This window comes from Montipora capricornis, chromosome 11 (assembly GCF_036669925.1).
Source record: "Montipora capricornis isolate CH-2021 chromosome 11, ASM3666992v2, whole genome shotgun sequence".
In the NCBI taxonomy this organism is placed as follows: Eukaryota; Metazoa; Cnidaria; class Anthozoa; order Scleractinia; family Acroporidae; genus Montipora; species Montipora capricornis.
The window spans coordinates 41,232,563-41,247,562 of NC_090893.1; the positions used below are offsets into that span (position 1 = coordinate 41,232,563).

A 15,000-nucleotide genomic window follows, 5' to 3' on the forward strand; every position below is an offset into this window, starting at 1 on the left:
TAGAATTAAGTACCTTTTATAATAATCTTATATCTTTTGATTGCCTTTGACATTTCGACTTTCCATCTCGATATCTGCTCATTTTTCACTAAAAAAAACATCGAAGTAACTTGTGTAATCATTCTATTTTACTACTTAGGTGATAAACACTCAATGAACGTGAAACAAATCATCTGTGTGGCTAAAATGTTCGTTTTAACCTCTCGAACTTGTGTTGTTTGCCCCCTCAGAAGTGTGTAGCTAATTTGCGTGATAATATCAAAGCCAACATGGTGGCCATCGTGAATAAGGTCTATTGCTTTCACCAGTCAATTTATTTAATGGAGTGATTAGCATCAACTAAAGCCACGGTTAAATATTGCAGTCGCCAGTAATCGTTGGCGAAGATTCGTTGAGCCATGGTTTCGAAAGTGCAGACCAAAATTTGTTGCCAAGTCACCCAACACGAGATGCTGACATGTTGACCAACGATATTGGGGCGTTTATCAGGAACACAACAACTTAAGGTTAACAACTCAGTCTGTAAATCATACAGGATATGTAGAGAGATTGTACTTCCGGTTTGGGACAAGAGGTCTGTAAACCATTGCAGTTGAGTCGGTGGAGAATGGTTTGCTTGGCATTACTGGTACGTCGGCGAGTCATTCGGCCACATGTTGCAGACCAACCACTCCATGCACTCCAGGCGGAACAGGTCACACGAATACAAGGACCTTTTGAAAAGAACATATTGTAAAAATACTGCACTACACCGGACTTGAATAAGAAGGTATACACTGGTTAACGTTTTTAAGGGGCTAGGTCACGCAATTTTAGGCAATTTCGGCACTGATCGAATGGTCATAGAATTAACTAAAATATCAAAATAACTGTTCAAAACTATAGAAGAACTCTAACAAAACACAGGGAAGACAAGAAGGGACATGGATGGACAAAAGTGGAGAGGATTAAAATGGATTAAATTTGGGTAAATTTGAAAAACGTGGGCCCACCTTTTTTCAAATTTATATTAGTCTATATCAAAATGTCATTTACACAGTTGGAAAATCATTCTCAGTTGTTATGTGGCCGTGATTTTGCAAATGAAAGACTCTTACTCTGCCAATGTGACGTTTAGAGCTCATAATTAAGGAAATTAAACAAAATTACCTAAAATAGAGTGACCTAGCCCCTTTAAGTCCCACTCAGCTCACTTCCTGGAGTTGTTCATGACCCATGCCAGTATTCGACTTTCAGCTGCCATGTAAATAACCAACTGGTCTGTCTCAAAACTCTTGCCTTGGTTAAAATTGTTCGGCTTTTTTTTTTTTTTTCTAATTTCATTTGTTTTTGTTGGTCACGGAAAGTCCCTAGAGTCCACCGGAGCAGGAAAAAGATACTAAATTGTACTATGTTTTACCAATCCTAACACAAGAACTTATAGTTAAACGGCAAAGCTTCCACGCGTTTCCCATGTCTCATTGGAAGAGCATATGAACTAACCATTGGAAAGTGATAATTTCGAGACTTCTTCGAAAGACTCGGGCTTTTTCCGAGTATCCCCGAGTTGTCATCGATAAACACACGTCTTCAGTTAACCCATTTTTTGTCAGCCTGCAGAACTAAGCAAACATATTTTTGGCACTCGCTTTACTTTAGGTAATAATTTCACAGTGGAGAGAGACGGAAAGCCCGGCATATGTTTGTGTTTACAGGCTAAATATTGTGATGCATTAATTGAAAGTTCCCACGGACAGAAAAGTATAAGAGGCGTCTGGAATAATGCCTGGAGCTTACAATTCATATATTTAGTTTCTGCTATTATCTTGTCACACGTGACTTTGAGTCCAGAACATCCTCCTTGCTGCTTGATGTACTTTACATTGACCTTGGCCAGGGTTTGTGTTCTTTTCATGCCAATACCACAGCTACGAGACCATTTACTCCACTGGCTATAGTCACAAGTCACGTAACGGCAATTGTATGCTGCAAGATAAAAACAAACATGTTCTCCAGGTTTTTGGATTAACTGCGGCAACATTTTGTAACTCCATGGACCAATAGAGCATGTCTTCTTTCTGTGTTTGGTACGTCAGCGGAGTGCAATTCATACAAGGCCGGAAAGGTTTCTTTATCATCTGTTTCGTCATTACCATGATATACAATACAAGTGCGGACCCCCGATGGATTGTGAATTGTGATTGTGATCCTATTCTCCTAACGGGATGGTACAAAGATCAAAGCTATTTCGTGGTTTCTTCGCCTTCATTCCGTGATTACAATCACGAACACTATAGAGATGAAAGTTGCCGAATTACGGCAAGCCCTTACGAACAGTGCATGCATGGCAGACAACGATAGTTGCAATTCTCCATCCCGCCTTGGCCCCCAACAATCATACTCTATCAAGGACCAACCTAACTGACCATTGACAATAAAAAAAATCGAATTTCCATGGTTGTCCTTGCTTGACCACCTACTTGATGGTCAATGAAGGTTTGTTCTTGACATGCATGGTGGAGTGTGGCATTAGACGCTCGCGGAAAGACTTTTGTTACGGTTTAACTATGTTAACAATATTAATTTAAGCAATATACTTTTTTTGCAGATAAGGCGGCCATTTTGATTTTTATTGTTTCGAAAGACATTATGGGATTCTTAGGGGGCAAATTAATATGTATTTGTCCCCTGGGAATCCCATAATAACTATTTAAAACAACAGAAATCAAAATGGCCGCCGTATCTGCAAAAAGGTCTATAGACTATTTTCTCATTCCCAAAATGCAATACGTTTAGGGGGTTCTTTACACTAAAATCATAAGTACATGTTATTTACTCTTCGGACTGTATAATGCTTCAGTGAACTACTGGATATCCATTGTGTTAACGCAAATAACCCCCCAAAATGAACTGTATTACGGGAATGCGAAAATGGCGAATTGTCGCTTTATAGACACCTGAAATTCCATTGGTCGTTCCATTGGAAATATTGTCGACTATTATCAAACCATTTGGTCATGCGACGAATAGCTCATGCCGGATAGTTCAATACATAAGATATTGTAAAGCTATCATCGGCTATCATGCACTGAGGTGCTCGTAAAATTATTACTCCCTCAGTATACTTAAATCACAAAAATGGTCTTATGTATTATTTAATTTCTTTTCGTCCATTTTGATTTGTTCTTTTTTTTTTTTTTGGTGAGAACTTTCGTTGAACCATTTTAGAAGGAAAATTCTAAAGGAGAGGAATGAACTTTTGTTTTAAAAATTATACAATAGCTTTTTTTAACCTTCTGAACGTTCTTAGCATCTATTCTCAGAAAAAAAATGAGAAAAAGCAGCCAAGAGTGTTTTCACGTGACGTCACAGCGGCCATGTTGGTGTTCCCAAACAATGGATCGGCGGCCATGTTGGTGTACCCAACTAATCCTCCGGGAATTGAGTTCTATTATCATGCAAATGTTTTCTTTTGTTTCCGTGGAAAAACAAGGTTACTGATCACGTGAGTGAAAGCACTATTACCACAAACCATAAATTTATCCTTGCTTGGGATTTACAAGCCTATAGTTTAGTTCCTAGCGTCAGGTAAGGGGACCTTTAACCAACCCCCCCCCCCCCCCCCCCCCCACCCTACCCCCTTATTTATGGGCCCCTTCCTTCTTACTTACTTGTACATGAAGACTCTGAGATCGAACCAATTAGAGTCCTTAGCTGATGCGTATTTTGGACTGAGAAAAGATGAGTGTTGGTAGGCGAAGAGGCCATGAATTTCAACTCATTGAGCTTTGTCCTTTTCCCACACCAACTGATATGATATTGACTGATGAATCCTTTAGCCGCTTAATAGGTGCTTTTAATGTTCCCATTCCTCCAGTTGCCATTCCATCAGTGATGACTAGCAATACCTAACAGAGCGAAATAAAGGTGCGTTTAGTGACATTAAATGTGATTGATTCGTCCAAGTAAATCTGAAGAAGAGGAGAAAAAACAAAGAGGTCGTTTTTCAGAAGAAACTGAGTGACTGTATCTGCTTGAGGTCGTAAACAATCACTATGTCCAGGCATGCAAGAAATAAGATGCACGCCCAATTTGACATCCAAAACGAAGTCTCCCTTTAAATCTTTGCATTTGCAAAATATAGAGTGTTTTCACGTGACGTCACGGCGGGCATGTTGGTGTACCTAAACAAAGGAATCAAGAGAAGCTATGATCCTCGCAGTTATGGACGCAACTTTTGCAATTGCGTTAAGAGGCCACAAATGACCAGCTCCCAACGTCAGTGGCTTCATAGCTCAGTTGGTTGGAGCGTCGCACGGGTGTCGCGGGGTCACGGGTTCAAACCCCGTTGAAGTCCTGAATTTTTCAGGCCTCTTTACGCAATTGCAAAAATTGCGTCCATAACTGCGAGGATCATAGCTTCACTTGATTTCATATCCGCAGTTTATATATGATTCATTTCATATATCATTTCATCGTTAAACAAAGGAATGGCGGCCATGATGGTGTACCAAACTAATCCTCAGGGAATTGAACACTATTTTTATGCAAAGACTTTCTTTTGTTTCAGTAATGCAATATGGCTTTTGGTCACGTGAATAAAAGCGCTCCATTTGCAAAACTTAAGCTAAGTGTTACAGGTCCGCCTGTAGGGTGAATGTGGCTACTTTTTTTTTTTGACGTTAATTGTCTTATGCCCCGTTCACACCAAACCTTAAGCATGTTTTAAAGATGTCATCATCATCATTATCATTATCATTATTATTATTATTATTATTATTATTATTATTATTATCATGTTTAATGCCAGATAATGGGGTCCAGTTTAGGAGTGAAAGGTTTAACAGCACCTGCTGTCGCTTTTAACAAAAGTGAAGTAACCATTTTTTAATCACTTTCTCGTTGACGTGGCGTCAATAATGTTAAACGTTCTATTAACCTTTTCTTGACTGTTTCGGTGTAAAAACATGACCTTTTATCGCAGGAGTAAAACCTTCAATTCAGTGTAGTGTTAATATCGACCATTCCATTGACTTTTTTTTCTCTTTTACCTTGGCTACGTTCCCTCGGGCACCTTTGGCAGCGACGAAAAGCTGATTATACGCCAACTGGAGAGCTTTCCCAGTGAATGTCCATCCACCTACAAGCCAAACATTTTCAGTCAATTATATCATAGTGAATGTAAAGACAAGAGAGGGAAAACAGATCAGATTGCCAAGTCAATAGAAAGAAGAACAAAGAAACAAAGTACATTATTTATTATTATGTAAAGATTATAGCTATATTTCAAATTCAAACAATACAGCCTAATTGAGGGACCACCAAGAATTTTGTTGGCCCCTTTCACAACTTCGTTTTTATCATGAATTTTGCTCGATGTCACTCTCGACAAGTCCTGATAACACTTTGCCGATTATTGTCTCACTGTCCATTAAAATTTTTAACGGAATCTCCGCAAAACCTGTTTGCACAAATCGTTTGTTTCAAAAATATTTTCCAGTTCCTTTATCGTCTTTTTATACATCCACCGAGTGCACTTATCACAAGAGGCACAACTCTGACTTTGAAATCAGGTCTTCGCTCACTAAGTTCAAATGCAAGCTGTCTGTAATTTGTTTTTTCTCAATTCTCTTCTTTTCGATGTTTTAACAATTGCTGCTCACTGTTGCGATTTAGTTTTTTATTGCATTGCCTCGCTGGTATTTTCCGCCCCACTTTTGCTTGCGTTGGCGTTTTACCGGTAATTGTATCAAAGTTAAACAGTACTCAGTTATTACTATTATTATTATTATTATTATTAGTAGTAGTAGTAGTAGTAGTAGTAGTAGTAGTAGTAGTAGTAGTAGTAGTAGTAGTGACTAGTAAAGCGCAAGTATCTATATACATATTTAAGTGCGCTATTTACAAACTCGTTATAATGAAACAACACCAACAATAATAGTGCTAGAAAAACAAATAAGATAAAAATTCTAAAAATAAATACATATATGTACAAAAATTGATACGACTATCACCCGGTTAAAACTCTAGTGAATGAATGGGTCTTAAGTTTCTTCTTAAATGACTCGATGGACTGATTAACATTCTTAATTACTAATGGTAACGAATTCCATAGGGCGGGTGCCGCTGAAGAAAATGCGCGATCCCCTAAGGTTCTCTTAGATTTAAATGTGTAACTAGATGGGGGCAAAACAGAGATAAGCTCACTATGGTGCTGAGGTGCTAGCCCCTTAAGAACTATAAAAGTTATCAAAAGTGACTTAAATTCAATACGAGAGTGGACTATATCCTAAAAGAAACATATTCGACGAATACATGGAGGTAATTCGTATGAAAAGATTCTATCTCTGGCCTAACCGTCCATTTTCATCATGTCCAAGTTTGCAAGGCATGCTTAAATAATTGCGATAAACATTGTAAAGGGGTTTGTTGTGTTTAAGCTTCAACAACGTATTTGTGGGACATAACAAAACGATGACTTTATTCGGTAACGCGGCTTGACGACAATTCACGCATGCACAAACTCCGTCTTTAAAGAACCGTCTAGCAATGAAAGACAATTCAAAACAGAATATAAACTCAGAACCGATAAATCAGCAAGAAAGTCTCACACATGGTGTTATGATCACGTGACCATTCGGCACCAAGGGGGGTAGGCGCGCTAACAACTACCCCTAACAGTATTTACATCGATAAAAGGGAGTTTAAGCAGGGACAAAGGCGACGTCGATGAAAACGTCACTCCAAGATATAACTTAGCACTACCGGAAGTATTTCGTGATTATTCCATCTTGTTCACCTTGTACATCACGGACGAACTGTCTTGTAATCGGATGGGTACGCACGAGTTTCAAGTAAAAAATTGAAAATGAGTGGTTCATCGTTCACTATTCTCACGTTCCCGTCAAAACCTAAAATTTGCTGATTTCACGTTGTTGTTTCGTGGGCTACGGCCAAAAATGCACGGAAATTCGTGCTGCACGTGCAGCACAATTATATGTTTCCTTTTTTTAACCAATAATATTCTTGCTCTGTGGCGTTGTAGTTGCCGTAGCCGTCGTCTTTGCTTAAACTCCCTTAAGTTGACATTAGCATTCTCTTAGGTTTTCACTATCGACGCAAGCATAAGCACAAGAAGCATACGCAAATTCGGTAGCTTGTACTTTATTAGAGCCTTTTGTTCGAACAGTAGACAGTAATTAACAACAAGTAAATGCGCCTGCGTGTGTTGCTTGTGCTTCTGCTTGCGTCACTAGTGAAAACCAGGCCTAACTGGAAGTCTCGTCACTGCTTAATTTAATTGCCTTGAAAATAACGTACTATCCATATCTTTTTCAAACTTGGCACAATTGATATTCATTCCCAGGACATTCAAAAAATGCAATAATTATAAAAAGATGGGCTCACTGTGCTTGTTTTCGCGCTGTATGCCCCTTATTCTAAGTGTTTTTTACCATATTACGCGAGAAGCGTTCGAAACTAAATGAAAAAAGCAAAAGCAAAAGCAAAAGCTACTGAATATTACTGTTAATTGAACCTACTTGTTTGTCCGGGCTATAATCTTTAAGTAAAGTGATTTCAAATTGCTCGATTTTGAAAAGAACTTTGACCGCTACAGTCATCACCCTGCACTCAGTGTCGGTCTCCAAATATTTATATGTAAATACTACAACTTCTACTATCCAACTTTTTTCTCCTTAAACTATGTTTCCCGTGTACCTATTACGAGTAGATAAAACCATTTAAAATGGGGGGTCACCGTGCTCGTTTTTTCGCAACATGTACACGATGATAAATGGTGGCAAAGGGGCAATTTTCCGCGAAAGGACTTGGGCGAGTTCCAAAACAACACCTTCTTAACCGAGAAGAGTTATCATGATTGCACTTAAAAAATCTTGAACAGCAAAAGCGGCCTTTGTTGCCTCTCTTCAGATGGTCGGCGTGAAACGGCTCGAACTCCGAAGTCGCAATGTTATGCGCAGTATGAGGTGCGCGCTGCAAAACAAGGGAATCACCTTAAGTTTCATTGAGGAAAAGAGTTACGGGGTCATGTTTCTTGTGCACCTAGAGACACAAGGGATTCCAAAGTTACAGAGAAGAGTTTAGAGGACTTGCAATCATTTAAATTCGTTTTGCTGTCTACCTAGGGCGAGAGAAGGAGTAGGACAGTTTACTGGACACGAATTATGTTATTGTGTTGAGCCTCACGAGGTGTACGTGTCTCGTTAAGTCTAGGTGTCAACAAACTTCACGTTAGTGTTCCTTTTTCCTTTAAAACTTCGTACTTTTTTGGCTCTGCTTTTGACTATTTCTTTTCAAAAATGTACAAGGTGAACGATGACAAGATTTTCATTTTTCAACTTGATGCACGACTACAAGCTACTGTTTACAGAGTATTTGCACCTCTCATTCTAAAAAGCCAAGAAAAATGTCTCTTGTGCCACTTCATCAATTTTGCGTAAGGAAAAAAAGAGATTCTCATTGAATTGTAAGCTTTTGAAATGATTTTGATTGCCGACGATGTACCTCTTGGCCAAAGAAACTTTGTAGAAGCACGGGGAAAGCAGAAACAAGAGAAAGTATAGTGTTTTTTGTTCGCTTTAGACAAGCAAATAAAAAAACGAAAAAACACGATACCTGCATGTTTGATGCTGTTTACCCTTTGGGCAAACGACGCGGACGTTTTGTATTGACTGAGTGTAATGTCCAGCTGAGCACCCGTGCTATATGTAATCACACCAAACTGAGCGGCATTGGGACCAAACTCAAAATGGTCAGCTAAATCTTTGACGAAGTTTTTTTGTCGCTCAAAGTCTGCTTTGCTTACGCTGCCAGACTCGTCCATAAGAATACCAATATCCACCTTGCAAACTGCAAGAAAAAGCTTTAAAAGTTACAATTCACCCCGTAATCCTATTTACCAAACACCAATAATCGTATGGGCAAAATTAAAGGGATTATGTTAAGTGGAATTTTGGTATTTAACGATCCGCTATTACTAGTTTGAAAGAGCTGGGACGAGGAGAAAATGACGTCAAAGACTCACTAGTTTAAGGCTGGTTTCCATATGATCGCAGACGATCGCAAACGATCGCAGAGCCGGCTGCAGCCATACCTTTCGGTCAGCAGAAATGTCAAATGTACACGCGCGTTGTGCTCGCGGCAAAATCTTACCAAACAACATAGCGGACATCGAGGAGGAAATTTTGCGCAAGCAAATTTACTTCTTCTTTTAGTCCTGAAGCGACGGCATCGTCAGCTTCAAAAGCGAAGGAAACATCGGTTTTGAGTTCGAGAAATATTCATGAAGAGACAAAAACTTGGGGCTTTCCACACACTGCTGAGAGAACTTCGTGTTTCTGACAGAACAGTAACGAACATAAACGAACATTCAGGCTTTGTTGCTAAGAAGCGTTGAATCATTTGAGTCAGAATTAAAATTATTATGGGATACGTTTCGGTCGCAGATTGCAGAACTTTGGTTTTCATATGATCGCAGGATCGCAAACGATCGCAGACGATCGCAGAAGATAAAACATGGTTCTATCTTCTGCGCTCGTCTGCGATCACGATCGCAGGATCGCAGATGATCGCAAACGATCGCAGAAAGGGGTTTCCATATGATCGCAAACGATCGCAGAACTTTCTGCGATCTAGGATCTGCAATTCGCGATCGTCTGGGATCATATGGAAACCAGTCTTTAAGAATGCAATGAGTGTGTGTGCACGCGACTGCATTAATATGCAGCACGGGAGTTTGGGGGTTCCAGGCTTTTAAACTCGTGTTTTGCATATATAACAAGCTGCAGTTACTCGCTGTAATTTTAAGCTGGTGAGGAAATGACGTCACGTTCCCTAGATCCCTAGATCCAACCCTCTGGGTCCAATCGGTCAGTTTTGAACGTGAGTAATGGCGGACTGTGAAATCCAAAACTCAACATTTTGCCAGTCACATGTTAAGAAAACACACTTTCAAAATCTGAAGAAAAACCATAGTAGCAATATAAGTGGTCATTAATTTGGCCCCTTTTACACAAGATGAATAACCCCAAAGGCGCATTATGCATCCAGAAGGGTTATGTCTGCAAGATAAACGCCGCAATTATTATTTTGAAATTCAAAACACGTGATAAAATACCCTATGGGCAGTCTTTTTGGGGTTTTTGAGTTATCACAAGGCCGGGGCACGATTTTCTATTGCACCTCAATACAACACAGTAATATCGACAATACATATATCATTGGTCACTCCTCATAGGGGCTTTTCAGTCCCAATGAAACACAATCAACGAAACGACAAAACAAAACGACTACAGCAGTTTTAAGAATCCCAACTAGTCGAAGGCAAACTAGTTGGCTGCTTTACAAGTACAGCCTAGAAACTGAGCTAGGGCCTACCAAGGAGCAAATTCAACAAGTGGCCAGAACGGGTCTTGAACCCGAGATTCCAGGATCTCAAGGCATGCACCCTAACCACTGGGTCTCAAGTTTCAAAGTTTATTTAAAGCAGTGCTATAATTTATTGTCTTAATCGAGACATTACAGACGCAAAAAAGTTTCACCAACGTACCTGTTAAGCAGCCATAAAGCTCCATTCTCATAGAGATATGTCCCTGCCAGGTTTTCGGATGAACCCTGACAAAACGGGCTGTTATACTGGGTACAATATTGTGTTTAACAACTGTGTTTTTGTCACTGTTTCCCTTGAACAACTAGAAGGTAAATGGAGGATTATTACTTTGTTAGTGAACGAATGAATGAATGAACGAACGAATGAAGGAAGGAAGGAAGGAAGGAAGGAAGGAAGGAAGGAAGGAAGGAATGAAGGAAGGAACGAAGGAAGGAAGGAGGGAGGAAGGAAGGAAGAAGGGAGGAAGGAAAGAGGGAGGAAGGAGAGAGGAAGGAGAGAGGAAGGAAGGAAAGAAGGAAGGAAGAAAAGAACGAAGGGAGGAAAGAAGGTAAGAACGAAGGAAGGAAGAAGGAAGGAAGAAAACATGCAAGGAATTAAAAAGAAAGGGAGGAAAGAAGGAAGGAAGGGGGGAAAGAAGGAAGGAATGAAGGAAGGAAGGAAGGAAGGATGGAAGGATAAGTTTAATAACGTGAAAGTATTTATCTCTTAAAAAACTAATTCTGGGTACTATTTAAAGCTACTGCAATGGTAAATACCTTGAGCACGAAAATATGGAAAAAAAGGCAACGTGAACACAAATCAACATTATTGGGCATATTAACTGCAGCGTACCAAAATCGGAAATCAATTTTATATGGCATAATTTAAAACATATGGCATGCACACGTACTCAACATTATGGGAATAGATTAAAAAAAGAGAAAGAAGTGGTCTTGTTAGCCTCCCACGCAGTCGTTTTTAGGGGAGTCGTATTTCACCTCCCCACTCAAATGCCTGCTTACCTGAAACTAACATTCCTTTCCCGTAGTTTAACCAATCAAATTTTACCTACTTTATTCTGGAAGAAGATCTAACAGACAGAGCAACTTAAGCGGTAAATGAAAGAGTAAATAACATGACAGTTATAAAATAAAATAAATTCTCATCGCTAGACAATGGCTGGATCGAGATTGGCCAGGACGCTTCGCAGGTCAAATTGTGGGGAAGTAAAGTTTCTTTCTGTATGGAGAGTTGTAGAGAGCGCAATAAATCTATGTTTTTTTTTTCCTTATTTTTTAATATGTGCTCCTAAGGAGAAACCATCGCAGTGGCTAAGCCCAAGTGCCCTTTCCTCACTTATCTTCCGCTAGCTGTATGGTGATGGGGACAAAGACAAACCCTCGCATTGGATCATATATGTACACCTACTCATCCCCACAGTGGTCGGCCGGAGTTACTGCTACATAGGCGTCTTGTTAATTACTCAAACATTACGAAATGCATCAGTTTAACAGGTTTTTGCCTTGAAGAGGAGGCACAACGGTAACATGATCCGAGAAGTAATTAACTCTTCAAAGGCGAAAGCACGACGAGGCCGGTGCTCACAATCGAGGACAGTGTCCCTTTAACGGTGCTATGAAATAGACACGAAACAGCACTTCAACGGTCACGAAAAATCCTCTCGAATTCGCCCTTGTCACACGGTGGACATATTGTCCCGGGAGACCAAAAAAGCTGTGTTTTACAACGCGACGCCTCGCAGTGGAAACCCTGGGTGTGAGGCTTGGCGTTTTAAAACAAAGCTTTTTTGGTCTCCCGGGACAATATGGCCGCCGTGCGACAAGGGCGAATGTTAAGGGATCGCATGCAAGAATTGCAGGAATATTAAGCCTCTACAAGCTAAGCCAAAAACACATAAAATGAATTCCAAATTAGCAAATCATAACAAACCTTCTGTTGCCCACCGACAGTATACACGGTGAATTTGGCGCCATCTTCGCTATAGCTTAAGGTAAAACTAGAGACCCATTGGTTGTAATTAGCTCGTCCTTGGGTAGCGATGGCAGTAATGTCTACAGGACGCTGAAATGCAGCCTAAAGAGAAATAATGGTTTACAGTTTCAATGAGCATGACCCAAAAAGACTATTGTTTTTGCTGCCTGTGGGTATGCCAAATTTGCAACATTTTTCTTGGAAACAATAAAACGAGGATGAAAAAATAAGGACTGTGAGAGCTTTAAAATATATAGAGAGCATACTTCAGCTGAATATCCGAACTGTAAGCCTGTTAAAAGTAATAGGGAGCTACGTTAACACCACCGAAATGTCATTTTCAAAAAAAAAAAAACCTTTTGAGCGATAAAACCAATTCAATGCCCGTTCACGATCCTTCTCTACGTTGTGCAATATTCATTTGTAATATAACATACAATAGGCCATTGTTTCCATTTCATGTCTACCTCCTCTTCAAAGCGAGTCTAAGTGCAATTTCCCTTTCAGTTAACGTCACGATCATCTACGTTACTATTACTGATATGGTTTGGAGAGACATCTTAATGGAACACGCGTCGACTCTGTAACACTCTTTCGCTTCTCAATTCCCATATCATTATATAGTTCCTAATATGTTAATTTACACCCCTGACCTGAAGCCATTGATTGGTGTCGGTGTACCTTGCACACCAGGCACCAGGGTATGAAAACTGTTTTGGCGTGTAAAGCCGTCCTCTCCAAGCCGCGTGGGTGTCACTCCATTCTGACGATGCCTTCATTTGACTGTTTTTCACCCAACCGCTTTGCAGTCCAAGTGGCTTATCACAACCTTGGATGTATAAAAGAAAAAATAAAGCGATTCTTCATTCATTTAACATTCACAAGCGGCTAGGCAGTGTGGCAGTGACGCTTGCGCTTTAGCTGGACATTTCAAGCAATTGCCCCACTAAAGTGCGAGGATCACTTTTCTCGTTTGTCCATAAACCGCACTTCAACCATACACATTGATTTCTTTCCAAAAATAGCTTAGAAACCTTCCATGATTGCCTATTCATGAATACTCCTTAAGAAAAAAGGAAATGGGCTGCTTACTTCCACCGATCATTGGTAAGTCTCCGAAAACCGTCAATTGCCGTCTGCAATATAAGCCCTTAGCGTTCCTTTGCCTGGTCCCAATCCACTTCGCTTCAGATGCAATTCCGTTAATTTTTATATTACCACTGTTTGCACGGTACGCAAAAGCCGCTGGCCACTTTCTATCATCGAACCCTGCTGTTTGCCAGTTTCGTACGTTTTGATTTGTGCATTTCCACGAAGCGTCTGTAACAATACCGTTGCCGAACGATGCAAGGAAACCTCCGGGGCCACCATTATTTTTAACGTAGACTGCAACGGTTTGAAGATTGGCTGGAAAGTAGAATCTGTAAAAAACAAGGCTGAAGGTCGAGGTCGAATCAGTTAATGCTTCAGATCATGTCAACCTTATTAAATTGTATTATCACGGTAGATTATCCGTTACCTAATCGGTAAGCCTTGTAGGAGAGCATCGACTACCGTGCGAGAGATGGTGTGTTCAGCAAACTCCGACAAGAACCTGCTACCTTTTTACTAAGATACTTACACACATCAATCGACCACTCCCCATCGGCTTTTCCGGGCCAATGAAATGCCTTTTTTTTTCAAGAATCCCAAAGAGATGGAGGAAAACCAGTTGAGTATTGACACGTACGGCTGAGACGTTTGAAACAGAGGCAACCAGGGTGAAATTCAAGGAGTGGTTAGAACGGGTCTTGAACACGGGATGTCCGAATCTCAAAGAAAACGTCCTAATCGTTGGGCCGCACTGTCTCTTCATCTGAAAATGGTTCGACTTTCAAGTTTTCTTTGACAAGCTCAATAAATCGAATGGCCCTAATCACAACACACCCTTGTTCATTGAATTCGGTCGGAAATCAAAGAACCTACACGCTTTCCGCAGATAGTAAGACACGGTCCAATCCGGCAATTATTACAGAATGGGTTTTATATCTCAGATAGGTGCATGCGGTCATGTAGAGAAACATAGCCTGAAGTCACGGACAGTTTTTTCCAAGCGCTGGAAATACAAATACAGTTTCAGAGGCAAATTATTTTTTTCAGGAGCGTCAAGAATAGAATGCGTTCAATGAGGCCACTAAAACATAAAATAGCTAAAGGAGACCGTTAGCCCGCGCCGGCGCGGGACTAAAAGCAAATTGGCAACATTGGCTTACGGAAGGAACCTAATTCTAACCGGGTAGGAGATTTCCATTTTCCATTGTCTTTTCCAAGGTAACGGCCATTTCCGTAAACCCATGTCTGGTCATCTCCACTGATTACGCCTTCCATTCCTGTCAATAAAGAAAAAACCGTGTTTCCAAATAGCCCACTTTTGATATATTAAAATTCAGTCCTATTCCCCAGAGCTCGAGATGGTGCCGTTTGTTTAGGACTGAATTTTACTATATCAAACGTGGGCTATTTCATGACCATGATTTTGTCCGTTTCGCTCAAAATCATGGGTGTAATTTCAGGTTTTGAAATCGTTTTCCCAAAAAGCCCGCTTTTTCGTGGCTTTGAAAAGTGGGAAAACTGACCATAGTTTGGCTTACGACTAAGCA

General features: G+C 40.3%; 1 pseudogene; it reads right to left on the reverse strand.

Annotated features, from left to right (window-relative positions):
• The window catches only part of LOC138024301 (uncharacterized), a 56,980-nt pseudogene that overhangs the window by 32,277 nt on the left and 9,703 nt on the right, over positions 1-15,000 (reverse strand).